This window comes from Pleurodeles waltl, chromosome 4_1, assembly GCF_031143425.1.
Source record: "Pleurodeles waltl isolate 20211129_DDA chromosome 4_1, aPleWal1.hap1.20221129, whole genome shotgun sequence".
In the NCBI taxonomy this organism is placed as follows: Eukaryota; Metazoa; Chordata; class Amphibia; order Caudata; family Salamandridae; genus Pleurodeles; species Pleurodeles waltl.
Window position 1 is genome coordinate 458430926 of NC_090442.1, and position 16494 is coordinate 458447419.

The 16494-nt window shown below is 53.7% G+C and overlaps 1 protein-coding gene across 1 annotated transcript in view; it reads left to right on the plus strand.

Annotated features, from left to right (window-relative positions):
- Positions 1–16494, plus strand: part of CDNF (cerebral dopamine neurotrophic factor) — a 277752-nt gene that overhangs the window by 81100 nt on the left and 180158 nt on the right. The gene's annotated exons all lie outside the window — the stretch shown is intronic.

The following is a 16494-nucleotide window of genomic DNA, read 5'->3' on the forward strand; positions in this document are numbered from 1 at the left end:
AGCCTACCACCTCCGCCGGCGCTAGTGGACAGGAGGCCCCACCACAACGACAGGCCACCAGAACCCCACCTCCTGCTGAAGAACAACCACCCCGCAAGAGGAGCCTGAGATCCAAAAAAAAGACAGAGTAGGATGTCAAGACCCCCGCCAGCATGAGATACCCCCTGAAGTCATCCCACTGTCCCACATTGCCACCCTGTCCAACCTTGAACTGCCCCTGCTCCATCCTTCCACAGGCATATGGACAATGCACCTGTGAGACTGAGAACTGGACTCTGCCATGGACATTACTCCACCCACACCCATCACCGTGTGAATATCATGTACCATCATCTAGCACCAAAAATAAATCACGCAATGCACTGAAATCATGCTGAAGTCAGGCTGTATTATTTACAAATGTAAAACACATTACCGATCAATTATGTTCTGTAAACTTTGTGCTGAACACATACCGAGATCAATAAGCATTAGTCCATGGGCTAACCAAGCAGAAGTCACGCAGTGGGTCATACAGCACTGAAAAGGGAAGGGAGAATCAAACATCAGTTTCAAATAACTGGGGGGTCATAGACAAAGTTGAGAAGCACGAGGCATTCAGGAAAATTAAAATGGCGTGTGTGATTCTTACCTGTGTGCTACTGAAAATACTGTTGGATAACTCTGTCCCTGTTGTCTGGGTCGTCCTCTGAGTCTTCCTCCTCTTCACTCTCCACAGGCTCCACAGCTGCTTCAACACCACCATCTGGACCATCCTCCTGCAGGAAAGGCACCTGACGTCCCAATGCCAGATTGTGAAGCATACAGCAGGCCACGATGATCTGGCACACCTTCTTTGGTGAGTACATCAGGGATCCCCCTGTTATATGCAGACACCTAAACCTGGCCTTCAGAACCCCAAAGGTCCTTTCTATGATCCTCCTAGTTCGCCCATGGGCCTCATTGTACCGTTCCTCAGCCCTGGTCCGGGGATTCCTCACTGGGGTCAATAGCCAAGGCAGGTTGGGGTAACCAGAGTCACCTATTAGCCACACACGTTGTCTCTGTAGCTGTTCCATCACATAAGGGATGCTGCTATTACGCATCACATACGCGTCATGCGCTGAACCAGGGAACATTGCATTCACATGGGAGATGTACTGGTCAGCCAAACAGACCACCTGGACGTTCATAGAATGGTAACTCTTCCTGTTTCTGTACACCTGCTCATCGTCTTTTGGGGGGACTAAGGCTACATGGGTCCCATCAATGGCACCAATTATGTTGGGAATATGTCCAAGGGCATAAAAATCACCCTTCACAGTGGGCAAATCAACCTCCTCAGGGAATATAATGTAACTCCGCATGTGTTTCGTCAGGGCAGACAACACTCTAGACAAAACCTTAGAAAACATTGGCTGAGACATTCCAGATGACATGGCCACTGTTGTCTGGAATGAGCCACTTGCAAAAAAATGGAGGACTGACAGCACCTGCACCAGAGGGGGAATTCCTGTGGGTTGGCGGATGGGGGACATCAGGGCTGGCTCCAGCTGGGAACACAGTTCATGGATAGTGGCACGGTCAAGTCGGTATCGTAGTATGATGTGGCGTTCTTCCATTGTCGACAGGTCCACCAGCGGTCGGTACACGCGAGGATTCATCCTTCTCCTCGCAAATCCCAGTGGACGGTGCCTAGGAAGGACAACATGGAGCACAGAGTCAAGATAATCACTGGTACGTTCACCACTGCTTGCATGGCACACGGTTATCTAGGTATTGAAAGGCGTGTATGTGTGGCAATGCCAGGCCTAGGCCTGTGTGTCGCAGTAGAGATTATGCCATGTGGCCCTTGAAATGGCGGCTGCCTGACCTGTGAAGTGGGACAATGGGATGTGAGGTCACTGCGCTGGCGGAGCACACCGTGGCGGTAGGCGGTCAAAGACCGCTATACGGAGCCGCATTGGATAACATTGAAGCCTATGGGTTTCAGGAGCCAATGACGATGTGCGCCGGCGGTCGCGGTACGCACCGCCGCGGTACGCACCGCCATTTTCTATCTGCTTAATCACTCGAGACCTGATCATCCACAGGAGAGGACCTATACTGCAAGTGCTGCTGTGAACTCGGTCTGGAAGTGACAATGGCTGCTGCGACTGGGGAAAGGGCCCCTGCCTTCACGTCTGAAGAGTTGGAGAAGCTCGTGGATGGGGTCCTCCCCCAGTATGCGTTACTCTACGGTCCTCCAGACCAACAGGTGAGTACACCGGGTGCACATGGAATGGGCGATGCCTGTGTGGAGTGGGGTGGATGTAAGTTGGTGGGGTGGGGGGCGAATGAGGAGTGCAACGCACGACAGATGAGAGCATGTGCTATATTGCAAGGTTGGGGAGGGGGGGCCAATCACATCTAACATGCAGTAAGTTGATGAATGTTTCCTTCCCACCCTGTACATGTCACATAGGTCAGCGCCCATCAGAAAGTCGGGATTTGGCGTGCCATCGCCAAGGAAGTCCGGGCCCTGGGGGTCCACGTCAGACGGGGCACCCACTGCCGCAAGAGGTGGGAGGACATCCGCCGCGGAACCAGGAAGACCGCCGAGTCACTGCTGGGGATGGCCTCCCAACCTAGGAGGGGTGCCAGTCGTACCCTGACCCCCCTGATGTCCCGGATCCTGGCGGTGGCCTACCCTGATTTGGATGGGCGCTTGAGAGCATCACAGCAGACACAAGGGGGTGAGTATCAGCACATTCAGCTATCTTTCTGCACAGTGGAGGCGTCTGGGTGGGGGAGGAGGGTTGGGGGTGACATTAGGCCAGGGCGCTTTCTGTAGTGTAGTCCTCTCCCTTAGGCATGGCCCTGTGCTCCCGGCCCCCACCTCCGTAGGGTGACAAGTCCAGCTATTGATGGTCCAGCCTCACACATGTGCGCGTTTGTCGTCTCCTGACCTGTTGTCCGAGTCAGAAGTACTGAGTAGTGTGCCCCGAATGCGCGGCTTAGTGCATGCGGCTCCTGTGTCTGTCCTCTCCGCCAACGGTGTTGACATTGCATGCACTCAACCAGGTCTTCTCTTTCTCCCCCCACCCTTCTTCTTCATCTTCTTGTGCATGTGTGCATTAGCATAATCAGGCGGAGGAGATTTGGCATCGGAGCACGAGGGAGCTGCAAGCCACAAGGCCCCGGTGGGCACAGGAACAGACACCGAGGGCCCAAGTGAGCCGGAGGGCGAGGGGAGCACCACGACGGGGACCGCTGGTGAGAGCAGCGACAGCGACACGTCCTCGGATGGGAGCTCCCTAGCGGTGGCGGCAACATCCGGGCCCCCCGCCTCTACAGGTACAGCCGCCACCCAGCGCACCAGCCCCGCCCTCCCAGCAGCCCCTCAGCCTACGCTCCGTGCCCGCTCACCCAGGAAGGCGGGCGTCTCCTTCGCCCCAGGCACCTCAGCCCCTGCCCCTGTTACCCCTGCTGCCCTCAGTGAGGAGGTCATTGATCTCCTCAGGACACTCATTGTTGGGCAGACTACCCTTTTGAATGCCATCCAGGGGGTAGAAAGGGAGGTGCATCGGAGCAATGCCTACCTGGAGGGCATTCATTCGGGTCAGGCTGCCCATCAACGATCGTTCAATGCTCTGGCCTCAGCACTGACGGCAGCCATTGTCCCTGTTTCCAGCCTCCCTCTTCTGACTGCCTCCACCCTGTCTCTGTCTCCTGTTCCTCAGCCTATCCCATCCACACCATCTGACCAGCCTGCACACACCTCAACACCCAAGGGCAGCTCATCCAGACACAAGCACCACAGATCCCACAAACACTCACCCAAGCAACACACAGATGCAGACATCCCAACAGTCACTACCACCCCTGTGTCCCCCTCCTCCTCGTCTCCCTCCTCCCTCCCTGTGACGTCGACACTCACACCTGCATGCACACCAACATCAGCCAGTGCTTCCATCACCACCACACCCTCCTGTACAGTCCGCACGCGTGCAGTCACCACCCCCACTGCCATTTACACGTCCCCTGTGTCCTCTCCCACTGTGTCTGTCACCACCCCTTCCAAGACACACAAACGCAGGCAGACACCCACCCAACAGACATCCACCTCACAGCAGCCTACAGCACCTGCACCTTCACCCAATGACAGCACACCTGACTCTCCTACAACCACATCCTCTTCCTCCACTTCCATCTCCACTTCTCCTACCTTTTACCTTGGCCCTAAAAAAGTTTTCCTGGCTAATCTTGACCTCTTCCCCTCTGATGACCTACCCCCTCCATCTGCAAAGAGTCCCAAGAGCACCACAGCCACCACCAGCCCAACTTCGGGTGTCACTGTTGTGCATGGGTTCTGGAGTCCACCTTTTGCCAGCAGTGACACCTCCATCAGCAGCAAGGACACATCCAGCCCCCCCCCCCCGGCAAGAGGACCAGGAAACACAAGGGCCGCCGTGCGAAGACTGACACGGCTGCCCCCAAGGAGCAGAGTTCGCCCACTTCACCAGCCACAACTTCTAGGGGAGGCAAGGGCCCGAGAGCCCCATCTAAGGAGCGTAAGGGCAGCAGGGCGGAGACGTCAGCCAGCAGGAGCGCGGAGCAGGTGGGCCCCACATGCCACATCCCAGCTGTAAAGGAGGACACCAAAGGGCCCAGGACTCCGTCACCGAAGGGCCCAGGAACATCACGGTCGGAGGGCGTCTGAGCACGGAGTCCAGGCCAGGTCTGGCTCCCTTGAACCTACTGGATGTGCACCGCTGAACAGGGCCCGCCGTGCAGAAGAGCACCGCTGAACAGGGCCCGCCGTGCAGAAGAGCACCGCTGAACAGGGCCCGCCGTGCAGAAGAGCACCGCTGAACAGGGCCCGCCGTGAAGATATGCACCGCTGATCAGGGCCCGCCGTGCAGAAGAGCACCGCTGAACAGGGCCCGCCGTGCAGAAGAGCACTGCTGAACAGGGCCCGCCGTGCAGAAGAGCACCGCTGAACAGGGCCCGCCGTGCAGAAGAGCACCGCTGAACAGGGCCCGCCGTGCAGAAGAGCACCGCTGAACAGGGCCCGCCGTGCAGAAGAGCACCGCTGAACAGGGCCCGCCGTGAAGATAGGCACCGCTGAACAGGGCCCGCCGTGAAGATAGGCACCGCTGAACAGGGCCCGCCGTGCAGAAGAGCACCGCTCCGCTGGGCCCTTCTTGTCAAGCCCCGCTCCGCTGGGCCCCGCCATCTCAAGCACCGCTCCGCTGGGCCCCTTCATCTCAAGCACCGCTCCGCTGGGCCCCGCCGTCTCAAGCACTGCTCCGCTGGGCCCTTCCTGTCAAGCACCGCTCCGCTGGGCCCCGCCGTCTCAAGCACCGCTCCGCTGGGCCCCTTCATCTCAAGCCCCGCTCCGCTGGGCCCGCCGTCTCAAGCACCGCTCCGCTGGGCCCTTCCTGTCAAGCCCCGCTCCGCTGGGCCCCGCCGTCTCAAGCACCGCTCCGCTGGGCCCTTCCTGTCAAGCACCGCTCCGCTGGGCCCTTCCTGTCAAGCACCGCTCCGCTGGGCCCCGCCGTCTCAAGCACCGCTCCGCTGGGCCCCTTCATCTCAAGCACCGCTCCGCTGGGCCCCGCCGTCTCAAGCACTGCTCCGCTGGGCCCTTCCTGTCAAGCACCGCTCCGCTGGGCCCCGCCGGGCCCCGCCGTCTCAAGCACCGCTCCGCTGGGCCCTTCCTGTCAAGCACCGCTCCGCTGGGCCCCGCCGTCTCAAGCACCGCTCCGCTGGGCCCCGCCGTCTCAAGCACCGCTCCGCTGGGCCCCTTCATCTCAAGCACCGCTCCGCTGGGCCCTGCCGTCTCAAGCACCGCTCCGCTGGGCCCTTCCTGTCAAGCACCGCTCCGCTGGGCCCCGCCGTCTCAAGCACCGCTCCGCTGGGCCCTTCCTGTCAAGCACCGCTCCACTGGGCCCCGCCATCTCAAGCACCACTCCGCTTGGCCCTTCCTGTCAAGCACCGCTCCGCTGGGCCCCGCCGTCTCAAGCACCGCTCCGCTGGGCCCCTTCATCTCAAGCACCGCTCCGCTGGGCCCCGCCGTCTCAAGCACCGCTCCGCTGGGCCCTTCCTGTCAAGCACCGCTCCCTGTGTGAGTGCATATGTGTGGACATGTGGGGGTGTGTGTGCCAGCAACAGGAATAGGGATTCCTGTAGCTGGGTACGTTTCCGCCAGGGTTTTCGTGGTGGGGTGACCGCCACGGAAAGCCTGGCGGTCTACAGCCTTGTAATCTGTCTGGCAGGCTGAGGCCTGCCACCTGGTCAGAGGTGCTCACCAACAGCCGCGTTGGTGCGACCGCACTGGTGGGCCAGGCGGCGTTGTGGTGGTTTGGCTTCTGCCAAACCCCACAACTTGTAATGAAGTGGTCTTTACCACTGGCTGCACGGCAGTAAGACCACCACAGCGAGGCTGGCGGTCTGATGACCGCCAGCCTTGTAATGAGGGCCTTAAATGTCTGTACATGAGCTGTGCAGATATTTCAGAATATACTTGAATTAAGTAAGCACAAATGAAGCAAATTTTTTGGTAAGTCTTAACCGCTTCTGTGCCTTGGACGAGATGATCTCGTCCAAGGCTACAGTTCCCCTGTGCCTTGGACAAGATCATCTCGTCCTAGGCACAGGGGAACTTGGGGGCGCGCTAGCGCGCCCCCCCGTGCACCCCCCTTACCCCCCCAGGCGGGGATGGAAGGGGAAGACCTACCCCCCCCACGGCAATCCGATGACATCAGCGCGCGCGCAGCGCGCTGACGTCATCTAGTGTTGCCAGCGTGCTGGAAGCCATTTGCTTCCAGCGCGTCTTCGGAGCAGGAGCTCAAAGGTGAGTCCTCTCCGTTTTTGGGGGGTGGGGGGGGTTGAGAAAACAGACACGGTGGGAAAGGAAAGGGTTTTTCCTTTCCCCCTGTGTCTGTTTTCTCAAGATTCCTGCTCCACGATCGCGGGCAGGGCCCGCGATCGTGGAGCAGGAATCTCCACTAGCCACCAGGGATTTTCTTTGTGCCTAAATTTGGGGGTGACCCCTTGGGCAAGGGTCGCCCCCCCCGGGGGCAATTTTTATTTGGATTTCGCCCCCCCCTGGGGGCAGATCCGCCGATTTTTCGGCGGATCTGCCCCCAGGGGGCGGCGAAAACCACTAGACACCAGGGATATATTTTTTTATGTTTGTTTTTGGGGGCGACCCCTTGGGCAAGGGTCGCCCCCCCCGGGGGCAATTTTTATTTGTATTTCGCCCCCCCCTGGGGGCAGATCGGCCGTTTTTTCGGCGGATCTGCCCCCGGGGGGGGGGGCGAAAACCACTAGACACCAGGGATATCTTTTTTTATGTGTGTTTTTGGGGGCGACCCCTTGGGCAAGGGTCGCCCCCCGGGGGCAATTTTTATTTGTATTTCGCCCCCCCTGGGGGCAGATCCGCCGATTTTTCGGCGGATCTGCCCCCGGGGGGGGGGGGCGAAAACCACTAGACACCAGGGATATCTTTTTTTATGTTTGTTTTTGGGGGCGACCCCTTGGGCAGGGGTAGCCCGCCCCCGGGGGCAATTTTTATTTGTATTTCGCCCCCCCCCCTGGGGGCAGATCTGCCGTTTTTTCGGCGGATCTGCCCCCAGGGGGGGGCGAAAACCACTAGACACCAGGGATATCTTTTTTTATGTGTGTTTTTGGGGGCGACCCCTTGGGCAAGGGTCGCCCCCCCCCCCCGGGGGCAATTTTTATTTGTATTTCACCCCCCCCTGGGGGCAGATCTGCCGTTTTTTCGTCGTATCTGCCCCCGGGGGGGGCGAAAACCACTAGACACCAGGGATATCTTTGTTTATGTGTGTTTTTGGGGGCGACCCCTTGGGCAAGGGTCGCCCCTCTCCCCCCCGGGGGCAATTTTTATTTGTATTTTGACCCCCCCGGGGGCAGATCAGCCGATTTTTGGGCTGATCTGCCCCCGGGGGGGGGGGGGCGCGAAAACCACTAGACACCAGGGATTTTGTTTTTATTGTTTATTTTGGGGGCAACTCCTGTGGCAAGGGTCGCTCCCATGGGGAGCTTTTTTTTCTGTTTCGGCCCCCCCGATGGCAGACCAGCCATTTTTTGGACGATCTGGCCCGGGGGGGGGGGCGGGGGAGTGGAAGCACACTAGGTGCCAGGGATTGTGTTTGGTGTGTGTTTGGGGGCACCCCTTGGGCAACGGTCGCCCCCCTATGGTGGGGAAAATTTGTATTGCCCATCTCTGCCCGTAATTTTGTAGGGCCATCTGCCCCCAAGGAGGGCAGAGACCACCAATACGGCAGGGATTTTTTTGTTTTGTGTTGTGCTGGGGGTGCCCCCTTGGGGAAGGGTCGCCCCCTGAAAGGGGGCACAGAGGTGTTGCCCATTTCTGCCCCCCTTGGGGTCAGATTGGCCAATTCTTTTACGCCCATCTACCCCGAGGGGGGCAGGATCCACTTAGGTACCAGGGACAACTTCTAAGTTCTTGGTGGTGGGGTGTTTGTCAACTGGTAAAGTATTTGTATTTGTGATTATAAGAATTTATTTCTTCTTTTTCTTCTAGTTCAACGCTTTTGCTTCCTTTGCTGTGGATCTTTGCGGTTTTGGCAGTAGTTGTCCTGTGGTTTGCATAGTTGCATGTTTTAGGTAAGTGAACGCAATTTACTCCAAAGGAGTATTGTTGACATGTTTGTAGGTGGTGTACTAAATGCAGTATTATGTGTTTGACATTGTCCTTAGATTTGAGCACAGTGGTGTTTGTGTTGTCATATGTCTAAATTGCTTTTTTCTTTTTTCTTTTTAGTGGGATATCATTGGTGATTGCAGAGTAGTTGCTTGGTGAGTAGCTATTTCAGGCAACTGTGTGGTATAGTTTTTTGTAGTACATAACTCTTTGTGATAAAGCTACACTTTGTTTATTACTTATTTTAGTGCTAGTGTTGTTGGCAATCCATTTGTTGTTAGGATCATGGCTAGCCGCAAAGTGACCGCTCAGCAGGTTGTTCGCATGCTCTTTGAGTCGTCTTCAGACCATGATTACGACACTGACTCTGCATCTGAGGCAGAGGAGGAAGCAGGAGATTCTGGAAGTGAGTTTTCTGTCTGAGAGTATTCTTCTGATGAGGAAGCTACTCTCAGTGCAGATGAAGGGCCTGTGTTAGAGGAGGACATTGATGTGCCAAGAGTGCAGCAGCCTGGGGCTGCAGGGTTTCCCATTGGAAGACCTGACACCTGGATTGCCCCAAACATGGAGCAGCCACAGTTACCTGCATTTACTGGTCTCCCAGGGTGTAGAGTTAATACGGAAAACTTTCTGCCTGTCCATTTCTTTCACTTGTTTATGGACGATGTATTTTTGGAAGAGATTGTGGAGCAGACAAATGTGTATGCAGAGCAATATTTGCGGGACAACGCTGCCAGACTTAAGCCTCAGTCTAGAGCTACTCATTGGGTTCCCACATATCTGGAAGAGATGAAAAGGTTTTTAGGTTTGTCTTTTTTGATGGGGTTGATCAGGAAGCCGTCACTGGCTTCTTATTGGTCTACTAGTCCCTTGATGGCAACTGCTATATTTCCTGCAACTATGACACGTAATCGGTATTTGCTTCTTCTTCGTATGCTGCATTTTGTAGACAATGCTTTAGCCTTGCCACGAGATCACCCTGATTGTGACCGCCTTTTTAAGATTAGGCCTGTCCTTGATCATTTTGTGGATCGGTTTTCAGAGGTCTATGTCCAAGGCAAAGAGATAAGTGTGGACGAGTCTTTGGTCCTTTTCAAGGGGCGTTTAGTTTTTAAGCAGTACATTCCTAGTAAGAGGACACGGTATGGGATTAAATTGTATCTGCTGTCAGAAAGCAGTACAGGATATGTGTATAATTTCCGGGTCTACACTGGTAGGGATTCCAGTATTGACCCTCCTGGTTGTCCGGCCACTTTTGGAGTTAGCGAAATAATTGTGTGGGAACTTGCTAGACGGCTGTTTAACAAAGGTCACCATTTGTACGTAGATAATTTCTACACTGGAGTGCAGTTGTTCAAGGAGTTGTTTAGGGTGGACACTGTTGCTTGTGGCACAATCCGTTCTAACCGGAAAGGCTATCCAAGGGAGCTTGTCTGTAAAAAACTTGAGAGGGGACAGTGCAGTGCCTTGCGGAATAATGAGCTGCTAGCTCTGAAATTTTCAGACAGGAGGGATGTGTACATGCTATCGACCATCCATGATGAGAGTACTTCCCCTGTGGCTGTTTGGGGTCAGGTTGCGGAAGTGCGTAAACCTGCGTGCATTTTGGACTACAATAGGCACATGGGTGGTGTTGATAGAGTAGATCAGAGGTTAGAACCTTACACTGCTCTTCGTAAGTCATATGTGTGGTATAAAAAGTTGGCCCTACATTTATTTCATTTGGCAACTTTTAATGCCTTTATTGTATACAAGGATTGTTCACCCGAGTCAAGGATGACATTTGTTAAATTTCAGGAGTCGGTGATAGAAAGCCTTATTGTGGTGGAACCGGCAAGAGTTCCTAGAGTAGAAGTGGTGGAGGATGTGGCTAGATTGAAAGATCGGCACTTTCCAGATCACATTCCTCCCACTCCCAAAAAAGACATGCCCACAAAGAAATGTAGAGTATGTGCCCGGAGATTAATCCGGAGGGAGAGCCGGATGTACTGCCCCGAATGCCCTTCAAAGCCTGGGCTGTGTGTTCCCGGCTGTTACAGAAGTTACCATACCCAAAAAAAAATCTGGGAAATACCTAGAGCGTAAGCTGTCTGTTTTATATTTTCATATGTTTCACGGTTGGCATCTGTTGTGTATTTAGTTAGAGCTTTTGTGTTTGTAGTTTTGTGCTTATTTTATAATTAGTAGTTTCTTTGTTGTTTATAAATAAAAAAAAGTGATTGCGGTGTGCGTGGGGTGGCGCTTGGCTGGCGGTGTGCGTGGGGTGGCGCTTGGCTGGCGGTGTGCGTGGGGTGGCGCTTGGCTGGCGGTGTGCTTGGGGTGGCGCTTGGCTGGCGGTGTGCTTGGGGTGGCGCTTGGCTGGCGGTGTGCGTGGGGTGGCGCTTGGCTGGCGGTGTGCGTGGGGTGGCGCTTGGCTGGCGGTGTGCGTGGGGTGGCGCTTGGCTGGCGGTGCCAGCCGAACGGCAGTCCACACTCCCATCAGCTGGTGTGATTCTTGTATCAGGCATGTGGGCGTATGTAAGTGATGGGCCCTTGAGTGGCGCGGTCTGTCGATGTGAGTGTTGTAATGTGCTGGGCCCGTGGCTGGCGGTGTGAATGATCTTGTGCGTGTCATGTATGAAAGGTGTGTGAATGGCCTGTAAAGCGGATGGTGCCTTGTCGCGGCTTTACAGCTCACGAGCTGTGAGTCATTGGTTCACTTTTTTGCCTTTCAGTTATTAGAAGTGCATTTCATTTTTGTGAAATCTCTTGTTAATAAAATTTGATCCACTGAACCATCACTCACCCTCGTGCCAAATCCAACCAGTATGTGTTGTAAAAAAAGACAAAACCTGCTCCGCTGTAATCAGGCGTCGCAGCACACCTGTGACACGCTAGATGCGTCGGGTGGGACCCCGATGATGAAGCATGCCACCAACTTGGTTGGTGGGTGAGGGGTCTTCTTAACATAACCTAAGTGTGTTTCTTTTCACAATTTTTGTGTTTGGCACATCACGGACGTATGTGCACACATCAAAGTGATATATTCCAAAAATGCCTGTGTTTGGGGGGGGAGGGCCCACCTATGTTTTTGGTCCAGGGTGCGGCTGTCATGTAGGGAAACCTACAAAACCCAGAATTTTTTTAAAAATAGGCACCCCAAGGAGTCCAGGGAGGTGTGGCTTGCGTGGCTCCCCCAACTATCCCTTCTATCCCTTCAGGTTTTGGGCCTTATTCTGTTGCAGGCACCTGGCCCACCCACACAAGTGAGGTATCATTTTTATCGGGAGACTTGGGGGAACGCTGGGTGGAAGGAAATTTGTGGCTCCTCTCAGATTCCAGAACTTTCTGTCACCGAAATGTGAGGAAAACTTGTTTTTTTAGCCAAATTTTGAGGTTTGCAAAGGATTCTGGGTAACAGAACCTGGTCCGAGCCCCGCAAGTCACCCCTTCTTGGATCCCCCTAGGTCTCTAGTTTTCAGAAATGCACAGGTTTGGTAGGTTTCCCTAGGTGCCGAGTGAGCTACAGGCCAAAATCCACAGGTAGGCACTGTTTTCTATCAAAAAATGGGATGTGTCCACGTTGCCTTTTGGGGCGTTTCCTGTCGCGGGCGCTAGGCCTACCCATGCAAGTGAGGTATCATTTTTATCTGGAGACTTGGGGGAACGCTGGGTGGAAGGAAATTTGTGGCTCCTCTCAGATTCCAGAACTTTCTGTCACCGAAATGTGAGGAAAACTTGTTTTTTTAGCCAAATTTTGAGGTTTGCAAAGGATTCTGGGTAACAGAACCTGGTCCGAGCCCCGCAAGTCAGCCCTCCTTGGATTCCCCTAGGTCTCTAGTTTTCAGAAATGCACAGGTTTGGTAGGTTTCCCTAGGTGCCGGCTGAGCTAGAGGCCAAAATCTACAGGTAGGCACTTCGCAAAAAACACCTCTGTTTTTTCCCAAAATTTAGGATGTGTCCACGTTGCGCTTTGGGGTGTTTCCTGTCGCCGGCGCTAGGCCTACCCACGCAAGTGAGGTATCATTTTTATCGGGAGACTTGAGGGAACGCTGAGTGGAAGGAAATTTGTAGCTCCTCTCAGATTCCAGAACTTTCTGCCACAGAAATGTGAGGGACATGTGTTTTTTTAGCCAAATTTTGAGGTTTGCAAAGGATTCTGGGTAACAGAACCTGGTCCGAGCCCCGCAAGTCACCCCTCCTTGGATTCCCCTAGGTCTCTAGTTATCAGAAATGCACAGGTTTGGTAGGTTTCCCTAGGTGCCGGCTGAGCTAGAGGCCAAAATCTACAGGTAGGCACTTCGCAAAAAACACCTCTGTTTTTTCCCAAAATTTAGGATGTGTCCACGTTGCGCTTTGGGGTGTTTCCTGTCGCCGGCGCTAGGCCTACCCACGCAAGTGAGGTATCATTTTTATCGGGAGACTTGGGGGAACGCTGAGTGGAAGGAAATTTGTAGCTCCTCTCAGATTCCAGAACTTTCTGCCACAGAAATGTGAGGGACATGTGTTTTTTTAGCCAAATTTTGAGGTTTGCAAAGGATTCTGGGTAACAGAACCTGGTCCGAGCCCCGCAAGTCACCCCTCCTTGGATTCCCCTAGGTCTCTAGTTTTCAGAAATGCACAGGTTTGGTAGGTTTCCCTACGTGCCGGCTGAGCTAGAGGCCAAAATCTACAGGTAGGCACTTCGCAAAAAACACCTCTGTTTTTTCCCAAAATTTAGGATGTGTCCACGTTGCGCTTTGGGGCGTTTCCTGTCGCCGGCGCTAGGCCTACCCACGCAAGTGAGGTATCATTTTTATCGGGAGACTTGGGGGAACGCTGGGTGGAAGGAAATTTGTAGCTCCTCTCAGATTCCAGAACTTTCTGCCACAGTAATGTGAGGGACATGTGTTTTTTTAGCCAAATTTTGAGGTTTGCAAAGGATTCTGGGTAACAGAGCCTGGTCCGAGCCCCGCAAGTCAGCCCTCCTTGGATTCCCCTAGGTCTCTAGTTTTCAGAAATGCACAGGTTTGGTAGGTTTCCCTAGGTGCCGGCTGAGCTAGAGGCCAAAATCTACAGGTAGGCACTTCGCAAAAAACACCTCTGTTTTTTCCCAAAATTTAGGATGTGTCCACGTTGCGCTTTGGGGTGTTTCCTGTCGCCGGCGCTAGGCCTACCCACGCAAGTGAGGTATCATTTTTATCGGGAGACTTGGGGGAACGCTGGGTGGAAGGAAATTTGTAGCTCCTCTCAGATTCCAGAACTTTCTGCCACAGAAATGTGAGGGACATGTGTTTTTTTAGCCAAATTTGGAGGTTTGCAAAGGATTCTGGTAACAGAACCTGGTCCGAGCCCCGCAAGTCACCCCTCCTTGGATTCCCCAAGGTCTCTAGTTTTCAGAAATGCACAGGTTTGGTAGGTTTCCCTAGGTGCCGGGTGAGCTACAGGCCAAAATCCACAGGTAGGCACTGTTTTCTTTCAAAAAATGGGATGTGTCCACGTTGCCTTTTGGGGCGTTTCCTGTCGCGGGCGCTAGGCCTACCCACGCAAGTGAGGTATCATTTTTATCTGGAGACTTGGGGGAACGCTGGGTGGAAGGAAATTTGTGGCTCCTCTCAGATTCCAGAACTTTCTGTCACCGAAATGTGAGGAAAACTTGTTTTTTTAGCCAAATTTTGAGATTTGCAAAGGATTCTGGGTAACAGAACCTGGTCCGAGCCCCGCAAGTCAGCCCTCATTGCCCCTAGGTCTCTAGTTTTCAGAAATGCACAGGTTTGGTAGGTTTCCCTAGGTGCCGGCTGAGCTAGAGGCCAAAATCTACAGGTAGGCACTTCGCAAAAAACACCTCTGTTTTTTCCCAAAATTTAGGATGTGTCCACGTTGCGCTTTGGGGTGTTTCCTGTCGCCGGCGCTAGGCCTACCCACGCAAGTGAGGTATCATTTTTATCGGGAGACTTGGGGGAACGCTGAGTGGAAGGAAATTTGTAGCTCCTCTCAGATTCCAGAACTTTCTGCCACAGAAATGTGAGGGACATGTGTTTTTTTAGCCAAATTTTGAGGTTTGCAAAGGATTCTGGGTAACCGAACCTGGTCCGAGCCCCGCAAGTCACCCCTCCTTGGATTCCCCTAGGTCTCTAGTTTTCAGAAATGCACAGGTTTGGTAGGTTTCCCTAGGTGCCGGCTGAGCTAGAGGCCAAAATCTACAGGTAGGCACTTCGCCAAAAACACCTCTGTTTTTTCCCAAAATTTAGGATGTGTCCACGTTGCGCTTTGGGGCGTTTCCTGTCGCCGGCGCTAGGCCTACCCACGCAAGTGAGGTATCATTTTTATCGGGAGACTTGGGGGAACGCTGGGTGGAAGGGAATTTGTAGCTCCTCTCAGATTCCAGAACTTTCTGCCACAGTAATGTGAGGGACATGTGTTTTTTTAGCCAAATTTTGAGGTTTGCAAAGGATTCTGGGTAACAGAGCCTGGTCCGAGCCCCGCAAGTCAGCCCTCCTTGGATTCCCCTAGGTCTCTAGTTTTCAGAAATGCACAGGTTTGGTAGGTTTCCCTAGGTGCCGGCTGAGCTAGAGGCCAAAATCTACAGGTAGGCACTTCGCAAAAAACACCTCTGTTTTTTCCCAAAATTTAGGATGTGTCCACGTTGCGCTTTGGGGTGTTTCCTGTCGCCGGCGCTAGGCCTACCCACGCAAGTGAGGTATCATTTTTATCGGGAGACTTGGGGGAACGCTGGGTGGAAGGAAATTTGTAGCTCCTCTCAGATTCCAGAACTTTCTGCCACAGAAATGTGAGGGACATGTGTTTTTTTAGCCAAATTTGGAGGTTTGCAAAGGATTCTGGGTAACAGAACCTGGTCCGAGCCCCGCAAGTCACCCCTCCTTGGATTCCCCTAGGTCTCTAGTTTTCAGAAATGCACAGGTTTGGTAGGTTTCCCTAGGTGCCGGCTGAGCTAGAGGCCAAAATCTACAGGTAGGCACTTCGCAAAAAACACCTCTGTTTTTTCCCAAAATTTAGGATGTGTCCACGTTGCGCTTTGGGGTGTTTCCTGTCGCCGGCGCTAGGCCTACCCACGCAAGTGAGGTATCATTTTTATCGGGAGACTTGGGGGAACGCTGAGTGGAAGGAAATTTGTAGCTCCTCTCAGATTCCAGAACTTTCTGCCACAGAAATGTGAGGGACATGTGTTTTTTTAGCCAAATTTTGAGGTTTGCAAAGGATTCTGGGTAACCGAACCTGGTCCGAGCCCCGCAAGTCACCCCTCCTTGGATTCCCCTAGGTCTCTAGTTTTCAGAAATGCACAGGTTTGGTAGGTTTCCCTAGGTGCCGGCTGAGCTAGAGGCCAAAATCTACAGGTAGGCACTTCGCAAAAAACACCTCTGTTTTTTCCCAAAATTTATGATGTGTCCACGTTGCGCTTTGGGGCGTTTCCTGTCGCCGGCGCTAGGCCTACCCACGCAAGTGAGGTATCATTTTTATCGGGAGACTTGGGGGAACGCTGGGTGGAAGGAAATTTGTAGCTCCTCTCAGATTCCAGAACTTTCTGCCACAGTAATGTGAGGGACATGTGTTTTTTTAGCCAAATTTTGAGGTTTGCAAAGGATTCTGGGTAACAGAACCTGGTCCGAGCCCCGCAAGTCAGCCCTCCTTGGATTCCCCTAGGTCTCTAGTTTTCAGAAATGCACAGGTTTGGTAGGTTTCCCTAGGTGCCGGCTGAGCTAGAGGCCAAAATCTACAGGTAGGCACTTCGCAAAAAACACCTCTGTTTTTCCCCAAAATTTAGGATGTGTCCACGTTGCGCTTTGGGGTGTTTCCTGTCGCCGGCGCTAGGCCTACCCACGCAAGTGAGGTATCATTTTTATCGGGAGACTTGGAGGAACGCTGGG